Raw genomic sequence first — 15,693 nt, 5'->3', positions numbered from 1 at the left:
TGGTACTGAGATTTCTGCCAAATCTTCAGAGATGATTTCTCTGATGGTAAATGTCTAGAGCAGACATAAATCATTTGTTTATTACATAAGATTACTATAATCCTTTTTTTTTAATTGTACTTTAGGCTCTGGAGGACATGACCTCATATTTTTTATGGCTGCATAGTATTCTGTGGTGTATATGTGCCACATTTTCTCTGGCCAGTCTATCATTAATGGGCATTTGGGTTTGTCCCTTGTCTTTGCTATTGTAAACAGTGCCACAGTGAACATACATGTGCATGTGTCTTTATCATAGAACAATTTACAATCCTTTGAATATATACCAAGCAATAGGACTGCTGGGCCAAATGGAATTTCTATTTCTAGATCCTTGAGGAATCACCACACTGGCTTCCACAATGATTGAACTAATTTACACTCCCACCAACAGTATATAAGTGTTCCTTTTCCTCCACATCCTCTTCAGCATCTGTTGTCTCCTGATCTTTTAATAATTGCCATTTTAACTGGCATAAGATGGCATCTCAATGTGGTTTTGAGTTGCATTTCTCTTGATGACCAGTGATGATGAACATTTTTTCATATGTTTGTTGGCCTAGTAAATGTCTTCTTTTGAAAACTGTCTGTTAATATACTTTGCCCACTTTTGAATGTTTTTTTCTTGTAAATCTGTTTTAGTTCTTTGTAGATTGTGGATATTAGGCCTTTGCAAGATGGGTAGATTGCAAACATTTTTTTCCCATTCTTTTGGTTGCAAGTTCACTCTAATGATTATTTCTTTTGCTGTGCAGAAACTTTTAAGTTTAAGTACATCCCATTTGTCTATTTTGGCTTTTTTTTGCCATTGCTTTTGGTGTTTTATTCATGAAGTCCTTGCCTATGCCTATGTCCTGAATGGTTTTGCCTAGGTTTTCTTCTAGGGTTTTTATGGTGCTATGTTAACATACAATCTAAGAAAATATTACACACAACAGGGTACTTTACATCTAACTTATGTATAACCACAGAATAATATTCTAAATAAAATATGAGTAATTTAATACAGAATTATATTTTTAAAATTTTGTGGTATGAGTTAGAAAGTGTTAATATAAAATTGAAAAGGTTACCAGTGTTGTGCAAAACCACTTATGTGATTCACTACATTGATAGATGAATGCAATCACCTTAGAAATGAAAAGATATTTGATAAATTCAGTATCAGTTCCTGATTAAACAATAAAACACTTATGAATCTAAAATCGAAGGGAAACTTCTTATCATGAGAAAATATATCTTTTAGAAATCATTATTAAATGTGATATTTAATATGGATGTTTAATATTGATACTTACAGAAACTCTTAAAAATATTACCATTAAAATTAGGAATAAAATATGAAAATTGCAATCACTGGCATTAACTTTAAAATGTCCTTAACATAGAAGATATGATGAAAAATAGATTAAGATTAATAAATACTTAAAAAGAGATGAGAAGTATGATTTGGTGATAATATGACTATTTAACCCCAAGTCCAAGAAAATAGGTATTGGAGCAACCCTTCAGAAGACACATTTTCAATGCCTACTCAATGAATGTACATTCACCTTTTAAGAGCCTACTCAGTAGACATAGAATTATTAATGATTATATTTACAAATACAGTTGACCCTTCAATAACATAGGTTTATCTTTTCCATCTGTGGGTTTTCCAACTGTAACCAAATACAAATAAAAAATACAATATTTGGGGATGCAAAACTTACAGATACAAGTGGCTGCCTTTCTGTATATTTCAGTTCCATAGGCCAGCTGCAGAACTTGAAGGTGGGTGAATTTTGGTATTGAAGGGGATTCTGGAGTCAATTTCCCACAGATATACCTAGGCACAACTATATATTCATTTGGAAATAAATATATAGAAAAAAATAAAGGAAGAAACACTAGCTAAATAATTTAATACATCTTTTATATGAAACATTATGCAGTTTATTAAAACAAAGATTTATCTTTCTGTGTACTGGTAGGACAGAATATTTATTATATAGTGATTAAAAGGTAAAAGGAGAAATATATGTATATGTATAACAGAAAACTGTGAAATAATATATATTACATATACGTTATGTAATCTGAAATTATACTCGTTTTATGTTTAATTTACATTAAAATAATTTGCGAATAATATACTGACAATCTTCATTGCATAAAGCTACATTAAGGGTTCACATTTTTTAAGCACTTCCTTTTCCTAAAGATTATGTCTTATTAAAAATAGAAAGCTGATTAACGATTAGATAAATTTTAAATGGTGAAAAATTAATCCTGTTAAAATTAAAAATATATAAATATTATAATTTGAATATGCTTTCATTACATCTTAAAGTAATAGGAAGAAATTTTTCAAATTTTAATCAGAATATTTATAAAGCTATTTTTCCGAAACTAGTGTACTAGTCACTGAAATATTCACTTGAATTTTGAGTGTTGCATTATAAATTGAGGAACATATATTTGATAATTGTCTCACTCGAAGAAACAAAAAGTTATAGTTTATTTTATTTTTCCCCAGGATATCATTTATCCTACTTGTCTAAAATTCTCATGCAATCAGAAATTATAGAGTTGTCAAGATGGAAGTATTTGTATAATGCAAAGATATATTTTAATCAATTTCTTTTATTGATCAATGCTTGTATATGTTGGCAGATTTTATCAAAAGAAATTATACCCTCATAGCAAAGAAGCTCTTTAATTCATTTTAATGCATTAAGTGATATGATGTAATTTTGAATTTGAGCAATCATAGATAATACAGTGTATCTGTAAATAAATGTTTATATTATTTTTGTTGGTAGGCATTCCAGCAAATTTTCCAGAGAATGGTTGAAAACAACTGCTGTTTCTGAAGCCTCAAACTTCCAGTGTAATTAAGGAAATAGAAAATGCAAAGTCCTAAACAGAATTGCGTGCGGATTAGGGGTGCCATTGATTAAGAAGAGAGAGCGAGAGAGTCTATTCCTGACATCACATCCAGTCAGGATTTTAGTTGTTAGTCTTGCACAGTCAATTTATAAATGAAAGTATGTTTTTAATGTTATATTCTAGTTTCATAAATTCATCTGCATTTTACAAACTCAAGTCCGAAGGGCCATATAAATTGAATAATATTCTCATTGTCAAAAACAGAATCAAAGAAGAAGAGACAGTACTTTTTGTTATTTATTCAACTAAATAGTAGGTTCATGTTATTTTTAAGAATCTTTTTTTTTCTCTGAATTCAGTAAGGCAAACCATTTATTTGATTCATCGCTGTCAAGAACACTTCTCTGGAGATAATTCGCTTGCTCTGGGTATAGAGCAATGTGTTTTCAATCCTTTGTACAGTTTCCCTAACAACCCAGAATTTATTCTTTTACCTGTCACTTCTAAGATGCAAGTAACTATTTTCTATAACTATGAAAGACTTCAGAATGCCTACAGGGCCAATGGTTAATGTCAATCAGACAATTTGATGGTGCCCATATGTCCAAAATATTATATCGATAAGAAAATTGGGAAAAGAATTTAAAAGAAGAAAGGAAGTGATATCAATTGTAATAAGTATAGCAAACCCTGTATCTATATGTATTTAGATTGAAGACAAGTTAAGGCTATGTTCAGTTATGAAATAAAAGCTGACAGAATTCACTTCAGATTAGATTGAGGAGACCAGAATGTATGCCAAGCCCAAAATATTTTGTGTTATAATGTCACTTCTCTAAAAATTACTCTACATATTAGAGTATCTCTTACCATGTTATGAAATACTCATATAAGAATGTGGGACCATTATTGCCATATTAGTAAAGATTCTTACAATTTTTGTTTCTTACCAGTGAGAGAAAATTTCATTCAAAGTAAAAGAAAGAGAGAGAGAAAGAGAGCTGGCTCTCACTAGCTTAGGGACCTGAAAATTCATGGGTATATTCAATTTTACCCATGATCACATATTAAGGACTTGTTCAGGCTCATTTCCTGTACATTTCTGGTCTCTGCCTTCTATAAACTTGGTTCCATTTTTAGGTTCTACATAGAAGTCCGTAAAAATTATAAATGTTTTTCTTACAGTGACACATTGGTTACAACGATCCAGCCTTACATCATAAAGCCTAAGACAGGCAGAAACAATATTTGATTCCTCTCAAGAGCCCAAACAAACAAACAAAAAGTCTCTCTCTGCTTCATGAGTTGCTTCATATGCCTATCTCTAAATGGATCATGTCAACAGAAAATAAAATGTGATGTCTCTCAGACCCAGTTTATTTCTTTCCATGCTAGAGTGAAATCAACTCTAAAAAGAGTAGACATTTGGCATACAGGGTTGTGAAGGGTTGGTGATACCAGAATTAAAACAATGTATAGTTATATGAAGAATTAATAGACATTGACAAAACCAACAAATACCTGCAATTCAAATATAGTCTGCATTATAAATCACATATATTAAAGCCCTGTGGACATGTTTGACTCCCCTATATGAATGTGTGACATTGCCATTACCATTTGTCATGTCTAACAGCTATGTTCAGGTGAAGTCAGCATTTTTCATTTTCAAATCCAAACTGAAATTTCTTCAAAAGACTCTGATTAGCCTTGTTGGGGTTATTTGCTCACCCCTAGACCAGTCTATTATGTAAGTGGACTATAGCCTTCAAGTACAGACGACGTATTGTGACTATTGTTAGAAATGTATCATGGAGAGAAATTCTCCACCAAAGCCATGTGATTAGACAGAGAATATACCAGAATAAGGAGACTACTGCTCCAGAAAAATGAAATAATACATGTCCACCTGAGTACACACGTTTGCCCACCACATAGTGCCTGTCATTGTGGCCTTCTCACATTATGTGCTCAACAGTATTCCTAACTTCAATTAAATCTTTTTTTTCTTCACTCCAGGGTGTCACATACAATTGTTTACAAATTGCCACTTCATTTTCAAAATAGTATTGAATTTTGAGTGGGGATTTATTTTCATGTTAGCCCACCAACAGTTAGCTGCTTGCTTATAATGCTGGTTTTCAAAGCCATGGATTTAAATTCACATTGAAGAGTTGGTTTTACCTTAATTCAGGACTACCAGTTACAGCTCCAACTCAAGCTAACCATTTCACAAATGTATGTTTTATGCAAAAGGGAAGCTGGATGTGCAACGAAAAGAACGATTTTTAGCCTTGTGTTGTTCATTATCACTATTGTATAAAAATTCAAAAAACTGTTGGTGTTGGCAGCCTAGACTCATCTTTCAATCTTCTTACTTTACTATGTATGTTTTCCATCCCCTAGAGTTCATAAAATATACTCTTCCCTTCCCTGCCTCTACATGTCTGGCATAATCATCCCCATGATATTTTTTTCTGTTTCCTATTCATGATGAGCTTAATCTGGGTTTTTGTCACATTTTTTTAGAAAGTCTTGGATAATTTTATTTACATCAATTTTAAAAATCTAGTTCTTCAGTTACACTAGTCACATTTCAAGTGCTCAATAGCCACACATGACTCATAGCTACTGCATCAGAGAAAACAAATTAGGTGATCTTATTTAGCCTCATAATGACCCTTGAGATGGATTTTATATATTATCACCACTACATAGTTGAGAAAAATGTACACTTAGATTAGCAACAGTGAAACTTTTATGGCATTTACTGTTTGGCAGGCACTGCTTTATATGTTTTACAAATACAATGGTATTGTTTGATTTTAATTCTCTCTATGGTATTAAAGAAATGTGCCCAAAGTAATGCAATTAGCCAGTGGCAGAGCTGGGATTTGAAACCCAGATCATCTGGTATTCGAAGCTGGGGTTTTAACTTCTTTTTATCTTGCCTTTCTAACTGACTAAAGGGTATTTGAAAGGCAATTCAAGTAGAGTAAAAAATGAGGTTTTCAAAAAAACTAATTCTTATTTGATTCAAAAGTAAATGTTTTCAACCTTCCCAGTATTATTGTAGCTCAAATCTAAAATTAATGTTATATAGAAATCTTGTAGGGGACAATGTCAATAGCATATAGACTTAATTTCAAGAGAAAATTCTCAAAGGCACAGACAGAGATCTCATTCTTCCAAACCATGCAAAGACAACTAAAACGTCAGGAAGGCTTCAGCTAACTTTGTTGTGCCCAGCATACATCCCACTATCCCTTTCTATTTATGTACAGGGTACTTAATTTCATTGTGTGTTGGCTTTCTCATCTATAACCTAAGCAGAGTATTGCAGCTGATTTTATAAGGTTCTTCTGCATATTAAATTAAGACTTCAAACAGAGCTTGATACCTAAATAGCATTTAATTCATATTAAAAAGTTTTTACTATATGATGACTTAATTAAGATACTATCGCAATCCCCATTCCACCTCTTCCTATACCTTGATGGGCTTATACTTGCTCCCTTTTCATGGTGCCTTTAAACATTACATGTGTAATGTGTGGTTACAAGGACCTGGGGACAACTTTTTTGTGTTATTATCTTGTAATGAGAGCAAGGTTCTCATACTTAAAGTAGGAGAGTAACTGAGATGTCAGCCTCTAGAATTATAATTTCTGAGTTTGAATCATGGCCTGACACTTTGTAGCTGTGTACACTTGAAAATAGTTATGCATGTTTATTTTTTGTCCTTGGAAGTATTTGTATGTAACTACCTCATAACATTAATATTTTGAGGATTAAATTTAAAAATAAAACTGCAAAACTAGAATAAAACATAATTGGCTTATTATAATGCCACATCAATGTTAGTTAATATGGATTAAATAGAGGCTCCCTAAAATCACATACATACATAAACTTCAGATAAACTACTGTATTAGTCAGGTTTCCCTAGAGAAACAGAACTAGTAGGTTAGATGCATATACAAAGGGGAGTTTATTGAGGAATACTGACTCACCCTATCTCAAGGTGAAGTCCCACAATAGGCCATCTGCAAACTGAGGAGCAAGGAAGCCAAGTTTGAGTCTCAAAACCTGAAAAGTAAAGAAACCAATAGTGTAGCTTTCAGTCTGTAGCCAAAGGCCAGAGAGCACTTGTCAAATTACTGGTGTGTAAGTTCAAGAGTCCAAAAGCTGAAGAACTTGGAGTCTGATGCGGGAGGGCAGGAAGCATCCAGCACAGAAGAAAGATGAAGCCCAAAAGACTCTGCTAGTTTGTTCATATCACTTTCTTCTGCCTGTTTCATTCTAGCAGCACTGGCAGCTGATTAGACGGTGCCCACCCACATTGAAAGTGGGTCTGCTTCTCCCTGTCTACTGACTCAAATGTTAATTTCCTTTGGCAATATCCTCACAAATACACCTAGGAACAATTCTTTTAATCCTTCATTCCAATCAAGTTGACACTCAATATTAACCATCACAACTATTGAGCACACTGTATGAACTTAGAACAATGCAAGACACTAAAAAAATGTATCTTGAAAAATAATGAAACATACTATTATTAGTTAGATGATGGTATAACAAAGTAATTTTGAACACATTATTGACTTTGGCATTGGAAGATGGCTGCCCTTACATTATAGTGAAGTCAAAACTATTTATTTATCAGAAGTGAGTTAACAATTTGTTTGCAAGTATCATTTGGTTCTTGCTCACCTCTTCCTGGCTTGCTAATGTCGTTATACCCAGAAGCTTGAAGAAAAATATTGAGTTTAATTGTCAAACCTATTCATAATCAATTTGCACCTTTAAGGTTACTATACTGACTAGCTCACACACAGTAACAACATCAAATTTCCTCCATGTGTATAGCAAAATCAAGTTTTCAAAAGCATAGAACATTTATGTCTATATCCATTTTGTGCTGCTTTGATAGAATACCACACACTGGTAATTTACCAAGGACAGTAATCTATTTTCTCACAGTTCTGAAGGCTAGGAAATTCAAGATCAAGGCATTGGCAGATTGAGTCACCTGGTGAGAATTACATGCTCAGAGGGGACACATTTAGGCCACAGCATCCTCCTTTTGACTTTCCCCTTCTGCCATGTGAAGAAAAAGTGTTCCTTCCTCCAGAGGATGCTGCATTTGAGGCACCATCTTGGAAGCAGAGACTGAACCCTTATGAAACAACAAACCTACTGGTACCTTGATTTCCTGGCTTTCAAAATTATGAGAGATACATTTTTGCTCTTTATAAATTACCTGTCTATGGTATTTTGTTATAGCTGCATAAATTGACTAAGATAATTTACTTTTTATTATTTTGTTGAAAAATACAAAGGAAGATCCAATTAGCTAGATATTCTGAATGTATGAACGGGATCACGAAACTTCAGGGCAAGTCTTTGACAGTTTGTGGTTTACCTCTGGCTTTTTACCATTTTATAACAAAATGACCATTTTCTACAAAGGGCTGTATCAAGTCAGATACAGCCCTTTGTATAAAAAGGTATCTTTGTATAAAAGTAAGAACATAGCTCATTATAAATCCTCCTCTAACTATTTAAAGTGTATTCTATACCGTGTCAGGAAAAAGAGGTAGCATAGCAAATCCTAGCTACCTGCAAGATACATAACTTACATCTATGTTGATAATACTCTGGAGTCAGATTGTATGACCATTAAGTGCTTTCAAAATAATTTCTAATGCAGTAAATAAATGGAAATAAAAGGAACAGGCTAATATGGCATAAATACATGATCCATATAACTAATTTCTCAAAATAAATTAATAAATTGTCATTAGACACTTGAAAACATGTAGTGGGAAATAGAATAACTTTGATAAACAAAGAAGTAAATATATTAAATCAATACTGGCACTATTATATATGAGCTCTGTATTCATAAATTATTCAATGACTCTGAAACTTTGTTTTCTCCCTTATAAAGTTTTTTTTTAAAAAAAGTATTTACCTCACATCATTGTAACAGAAAAAAAAATTAACGTGAAGTACCAGGTACAGAGTCTGGCACACAGAACCTGAAATTTAAGAGAGTTTGCTGATTATTGATTATGATAAAAATAAGTATTTAGGTCAGAAGTGGTGGCTCATGTCTATAATCTCAGCTCTTTGGGAGGCCAAGTTTAGTCAACTGCTTGAGCTTAAGAGTTTGAGAACAACCTGGGAAACATAGTGAGACTCCAGCTCTAAAAACATAGACAAAATTAGCTGGATGTGGTGATGCACACCTGTAGTCTCAGCATTTAGGAGGCTGACGTGATAGGATTGCTTGAGCCTGGGAGGTCAAGGCTGCAGTGACCTGAGATCCCACCAGTGCAGTGTAGCCTGAGTAACAGAGAGATCCTATCTCAAATAAATAAATAAATAGTTTATATTTTATTTGAAGAATGAGATATTGGATTTATTTTCTCTTCCTAGCAATTGGTTCTAGAATTAAAATTGAAATTAGTCCACAAATATGTATTTTACACTGAAAGTAAATTTGCTTTTTGCTGAAAATATAAATTATGTGTTTTTAAAGAGAAAATGAATTTAATAACATTTCACATACTAGATATGATGATCATTTTTGATATTTTCTGACATTTTCTGACTTTAAAGTTAAGGTAAAATTTACATAGAATAGAAATTTTATTAGTTTTAATAAATATATATACCCATACAAATGACAGAGTCAGGAGGAAGGGAAATTCTGGGCAGAAGAGGGCAAGTCCCCAACTGAAGTCCCCACTTTCAAGCCTGGAACTGTGGCCCAAAGTGAGGACATACATCCCTGTTTTCCTGCTCAAATTTTGCCTTTTCCAAAACCAGCCATGGGCCACCTTGCCCCCATCCTGTGCCCATAAAAACGTCAGGCTCAACGTGAAGAGATGAGAAGAAGCTGGATGTCAGATCACTGGAGAGAAGTAGCTTGATTTCAGAAGGACAGCTTGGCAGCATAGCCTCGGAGAGGAGTCCAGCCATCGCAAGCCAGAACCTGGGGGAAAATTTCCTTCCTACTTCATGCCCTTTTCAGATCCTCTTCCCACTGAAAGCCACTTTTATAGACAATAAAATACTCTTCATTTATCATCTCCAATTTGTTCATGCAACTTCATTCCTCCTGGATGCTGGACAAAAACTTATGTGTTGGTACAAAAGCCTATCACTCTGACCCTCCGCTAAGCTGTTAACACTTAAGCCATCATGGATTGCAAAGCTAAAAGAGCACTGACTGAAACACTCCTTCTGGGGCTTCAGAGGCACAACCCTAGATGCTGCCATGAGGCAGTAAATAATTCATTCCTGCCAGTGACCAAAAGCACTGACTTCAGCTCCTGCATCCACTCACCTGTATGCTCCCTCCCACAAGAGGTTGAGCACAGCAGGTTTGAGTGAGTGGAGTTTGTCCCTGCCAGCATGTGTCCACTCTAGTTTCCACCCATGAAGGGGTCAGGGAAATTTCTTGCTTCATAACCACCACTACAATCAAGATGTAGATAATTTCCATCACTTTGGAAAGTTACCTCATAGCCCCTTCCAGTTGATCACCATATCCACAAAAAAAAAAAAAAGAAAAAAACCCTCTTCTTTTAGAAATATATATTTGTTTGTTAATTGACAAATAAAAAGCATATATATTTATTGTATACGTGCTTTGAAATATATATACATTGTGTAATGACACCACTAAGCAAATTAACATATACATTACCTCACATCCTTAACATATGCATTACCTATCATACATTGTAGTAGGAACACTTAAAATTTGCTCTTAACAATTTTCAAGAAGATAATACGCTGTTTTTAATTATAGAAGGAATAAATTAAAGAGATATATTGTACAACATAGAATATACTATTCTGATTTCTATCTTTTTGTATTTTTCTATTGAGAGGTCAGGTCTAGGGACTTTTAAATCAAATAATTTGTATAAAAGAACCAGTAAACATATATGCTTCAAGGTTGCCATCAGTCAGATGCTAACCCAACAGTTAGAAGTAATCAAATATTTCACAATCTTGGTCTGTGGTCATGGTAGTCAGGCTGCATATTTTTATTTTATATATTCTATGCAAGAAAAAAGTAGTAAATGTATTCAATCATTCTAAGAATTATTTTAACTACGGAGATTATTTTGATGTTTTAGCAAAAGATTACCTCTATTTTATCATTATATATGCTTTAAGCTACTAGAAGAAATACATCGTTTTGTAATAAAATTTTATTTGATATAAAGAGTAATTATTAATTGCATAATTACTTTCTTGAAAAATGTACTATGTAACTTAAGTTGTAAATTATCACCTAAAATTACTTTAAATAATTAGAAACAGATAATGACAGTTTGCAAACTCTTAGTGGATCTTAGAAAGTATAGAAAAAATATATTTTGAGGATTTTAGATAACTGCAGATCTTGGGCTAAGTTAGATGCAAAAATATTTTTTCTTTCATGTATAAAAATAGTCTAGAACTGTCAACTATAAAGACTTGATATTGTATCAATAATCTCTTTTAAATATTTTTTGTTTTCATAATAAATGTTGATCTAGAAAGAAATGAGCTACCTTTTATAAATGATAATACTATAATTGAATCCATGGTGCTTTGGGCTAAAGGGAAATGTCCTTGATCTTTTAGGTGAATGTTAATTAGTTCCTAAACCCAAATCTACCAGGAAGTCTTATTAAAACTAATTCTGAATAATGATCCCTACACTTTTATTCCTGGTGTTGGACATGTCTGACAGAATCTCTGAATTTTGCATTGACCAAGAGACAGCTTAACTTTTGTCATCATCTAAACCACATTCTTCCTGTCCTCTACTAAGAATTAGTTCAATATATTTTCTAAGAGGCTAAGAAACCACACATACTCAAAAAGGTCATTAATATCAAATTGTATTTATTAATTGTTAATTTAACCAGAGGTTCAAAGCTCTACAGATCAAGTTAATGAGAGATAACATTTTAGGGGTTTAGACTAAGACACAAAAATTACATTTCGTGTAGTATGTATGGCAGTTGATGACATATATTTAGATAATTATGGGAGTTTGGTGATAAAATAAGTTAATGGAAATAAGAATTCTGGGTATATATATTGGAAATGTTTTATCATTATTTATTGTCATAATAGAAAGATCTACTATTTGATAGTACAATGGGATGATTATAGTTAATAACTTAAATTTATATTTTGAAATACTTAAATAATGTAATTGGATTGTTTAACACTCAAAGAATAAATGCTTGAAGGGATGGATACCCCATTCTTCATGATGTGCTTATTTCACCCTGCATGCCTGTATCAAAATATCTCATGTACCCCATAAATAGATAAACCTGTTATGTACCCACAGACACTTAAAAAATATGTAGTAGTGATCACTTATTTTTTTCTTTCTCCCCTTTCAATTCTCTTTTATTTATTTTTCTTCTTTTGTTGAGTATTTCAGTCCTAAAGACATTGAATGAAGCAGATAAAAATAGGCATCTGTGCCAGAAGTGAGGAAGAGAAGCATGACAGCTTAGAACATGGAATTAGAGCTAAAACAGGATGATGATTGAGACAACTCCGAGAAATTCTTAGCTTAGTCAGAGCAGACAAGGTGGTGGTCCAGAACAGATGGCATATCCCAAGCAGACTGAGGAGAGAATCCAAATGAGTGGTGACCATGTATGGGTGGGTCAAAGTGTATGCAGAATGATAATGGCATATAATGGAAATTGGCTTGGCAAGAGAGAAGGAAAATTCACCAGGAAATAGATCAAATAAGAAAATGTATTAAGAATAGTGAGATCTAAGTACATTGCTTTCAAAACAAGGTGTTACAAATATAAAAATGGAGAAAACTAGACTAAAACTTGTGATACTGGACTGTAATTGGAGGTATTTGTATGAATTCATGGTTTTAAAATATATATGTAAATATTTTAATAAATATAGTTGTAAATGTCTATGAATGCATGTATATCTCCGTCCACTGATAGGACCTAAAAGCAGTGACATTCCAGTGCTAAAGAGCATATCTCATACCCAGATCATGACTTCTAAAGCCCAAGGACTTAAAAGTAACAAGGACTCTTCTGAGAAATGACTGATTTCATACAACTGGGAAGGTAAGTACTACTTGGAGTAGTGTCAGACCATGGCATTGGGAAGTGGTTGACTGGTGGTGTGGTAAGAATAATTTACCAACAAGAGTATAGGTTTGAAGGAGGAAAATTTCATTGGAAAGAATGCTATGGAAAGTGCAATGGGGCTCCTTGGAGAAAAGAACTGAGCATGCCCTGGAGGGTTTTCCATAAGAGCATTTATGAAACTTAAGGTGAGAGCTTAAGGGTGATTTGGGCCATATTAGCCATGTGAGTTATGACAAATGATTACATTTGTAGACATTTTGGTGCCTGAATGTCAGCAAGGGTTACACAATAAGTTTTGATATGCATGCATTCTGGAGATGTATAGAAATTCTAGTTACCTAGACTATGTTCAGAAAGCAGAAACTGGACTCCTTCCTGATACCTAAAACTAAAATTAACTCCAGATAAATTAAAGATTTAAACATAAGACCTAACACCATAAAAACCCTAGAAGAAAATCTAGGCAAAACCATTCAGGACATAGGAGTAGGCAAGGACTTCATGACCAAAACACCAAAAGCATTGGCAACAAAAGCCAAAATAGACAAATGGGACCTAATCAAACTTCAGAGCTTCTGCACAGCAAAAGAAACAGTCATTAGAGTGAATCAGCAACCAACAGAATGGGAAAAAATTTTTGCAGTTTACCCATCTGACAAAGGGCTGATATCCAGAATTTACAAAAAACTAAAACAGATTTACAAGAAAAAAACATATATATTTTAAAACCATGAATTCATACAAATACCTCCAATTACAGTCCACCATTACAGAGGTGTGCCACAATTGCCAAGGCAGTCCTAACTACACCCATATAAACAGGACTGTAGGGACGTTCACACAGCAGCTGGGAGGAGCCCACAGCAGCTCAGCAAAGCCTCTTCAGGCAGACAGTGACGAGGCTGCCTCCTTGCTGGGTAGGGCAGCCCTGAAAAAAAGGCAGCGGCACAATGGAAATTCATAAATAAAGCCCAAACTCCCCGGGACAGGTGACCTGAGAATAAAAAGGGGTTTATGAGTTCTGCTGCAGCAGGCTTAAATGTACCTGCCCAGCAGCTCTGAATAAACAACAGAGCTCACAGCTCAGCAATTGAGCTCCTATAAAGGACAGACTGTCTCTGCAAGCAGCTCCCTGACCCCTGTATATCCAAAGAGTTACCTCATAAAGGAGAGATCAGACTGACATTTGGTGGGTATCCTTCTGGGACAAAGACAGCAGAAGAAGAAACTGGTAACAACCCTTAATGTTCTGCAGCTGTTGCAAGTGATCCCCAGGCAAGCAAGGCCTGGAGTGGACCTCAGAAGTCCTACAGCAGATGGACCACACTATTAGAAGGAAAACTAAGATACAGAAATAACTTCATCATCAACAAACTGCACATCCACTCAGAGACCCAATCTGAAAGTTGGCAACTACAAAGACGACAGGTGGATAAATCCACAAAGATGGGAAGAAAACTGTGCAAAATGGATGAAAACACCCAAAACCAGAACATCTCTCCTCCTACAAGGGATTACAACTCCACACCAGCAAGGGAACAAGGTTGGATGGAGAATGAGTGTGATGAAATGACAGAATCAGGCTTCAGACAATGGGTAATAAGAAACTTCTATGAGGTAAAAGAACATGTTCTAACACAATGCAAAGAAACTAAGGACCTCGAAAAAAGATTTGACTAAATGATAACGAGAATGGACAACTTAGAGAGGAATATGAGTGAATTGATGGAGTTGAAAAACACAACATGAGAACGATACGAAGCATGCACAAGTTTCAACAGCCAAATTGACCAAGCAGAAGAAAGGATATCAGAGGTCGAAGACCAACTCAATGAAATAAAACAAGAAAGCAGGATTAGAGAAAAAAGGGTAGAGAGGAATGAACAAAATCTCCAAGTAATATGGGACTATGTGAAAAGACCTAATCTACGTTTGATAGGTATACCTGAATGTGATGAAGAGAATGAATCCAAGCTGGAAAACACTCTTCAGGATATTATCCAGGAAAACTTCCCCAACCTAGCAAGGCAGGACAATATACAAGTCAAGGAAATACAGAGAACACCACAAAGATATTTCTCAAGAAGAGCAAACCCAAGGCACATAATCATCAGATTCATCAGGGTTGAAATGAAGGAGAAAATGCTAAGGGCAGCCAGAGAGAAAGGTTTGGTTACCCACAAACGGAAGCCCATCAGACTCACAACGGATCTCTCGGCAGAAACCCTACAAGCCAGAAGAGAGTGGGGGCCAATATTCAACATCCGTAAAGAAAAGAACTTTCAACCCAGAATTTCATATCCAGCCAAACTAAGCTTCATAAGTGAAGAGAAAAAAAAATCAGTTGCGAACAAGCAAGTACTCAGATATTTCATCACCACCAGGTCTGCTTTACAAGAGCTCCTGAAGGAGGCACTACACATAGAAAGGAACAACCAGTACCAGCCACTCCAAAAAATACCAATGGTAAAGAGCATCAACACAATGAAGAATCTTCATTAACTAGCGGGCAAAAACAGCCAGCTAGCATCAAAATGGCAGTATCAAATTCACACATAACAATATTAACCCTAAATGTAAATGGACTAAGTGCCCCAATCAAAAAGACACAGACTGGCAAATTG

This window comes from Callithrix jacchus, chromosome 1 (genome assembly GCF_049354715.1).
Source record: "Callithrix jacchus isolate 240 chromosome 1, calJac240_pri, whole genome shotgun sequence".
Taxonomy (NCBI): Eukaryota; Metazoa; Chordata; class Mammalia; order Primates; family Cebidae; genus Callithrix; species Callithrix jacchus.
Note: the sequence above shows the minus strand (reverse complement) of the source record.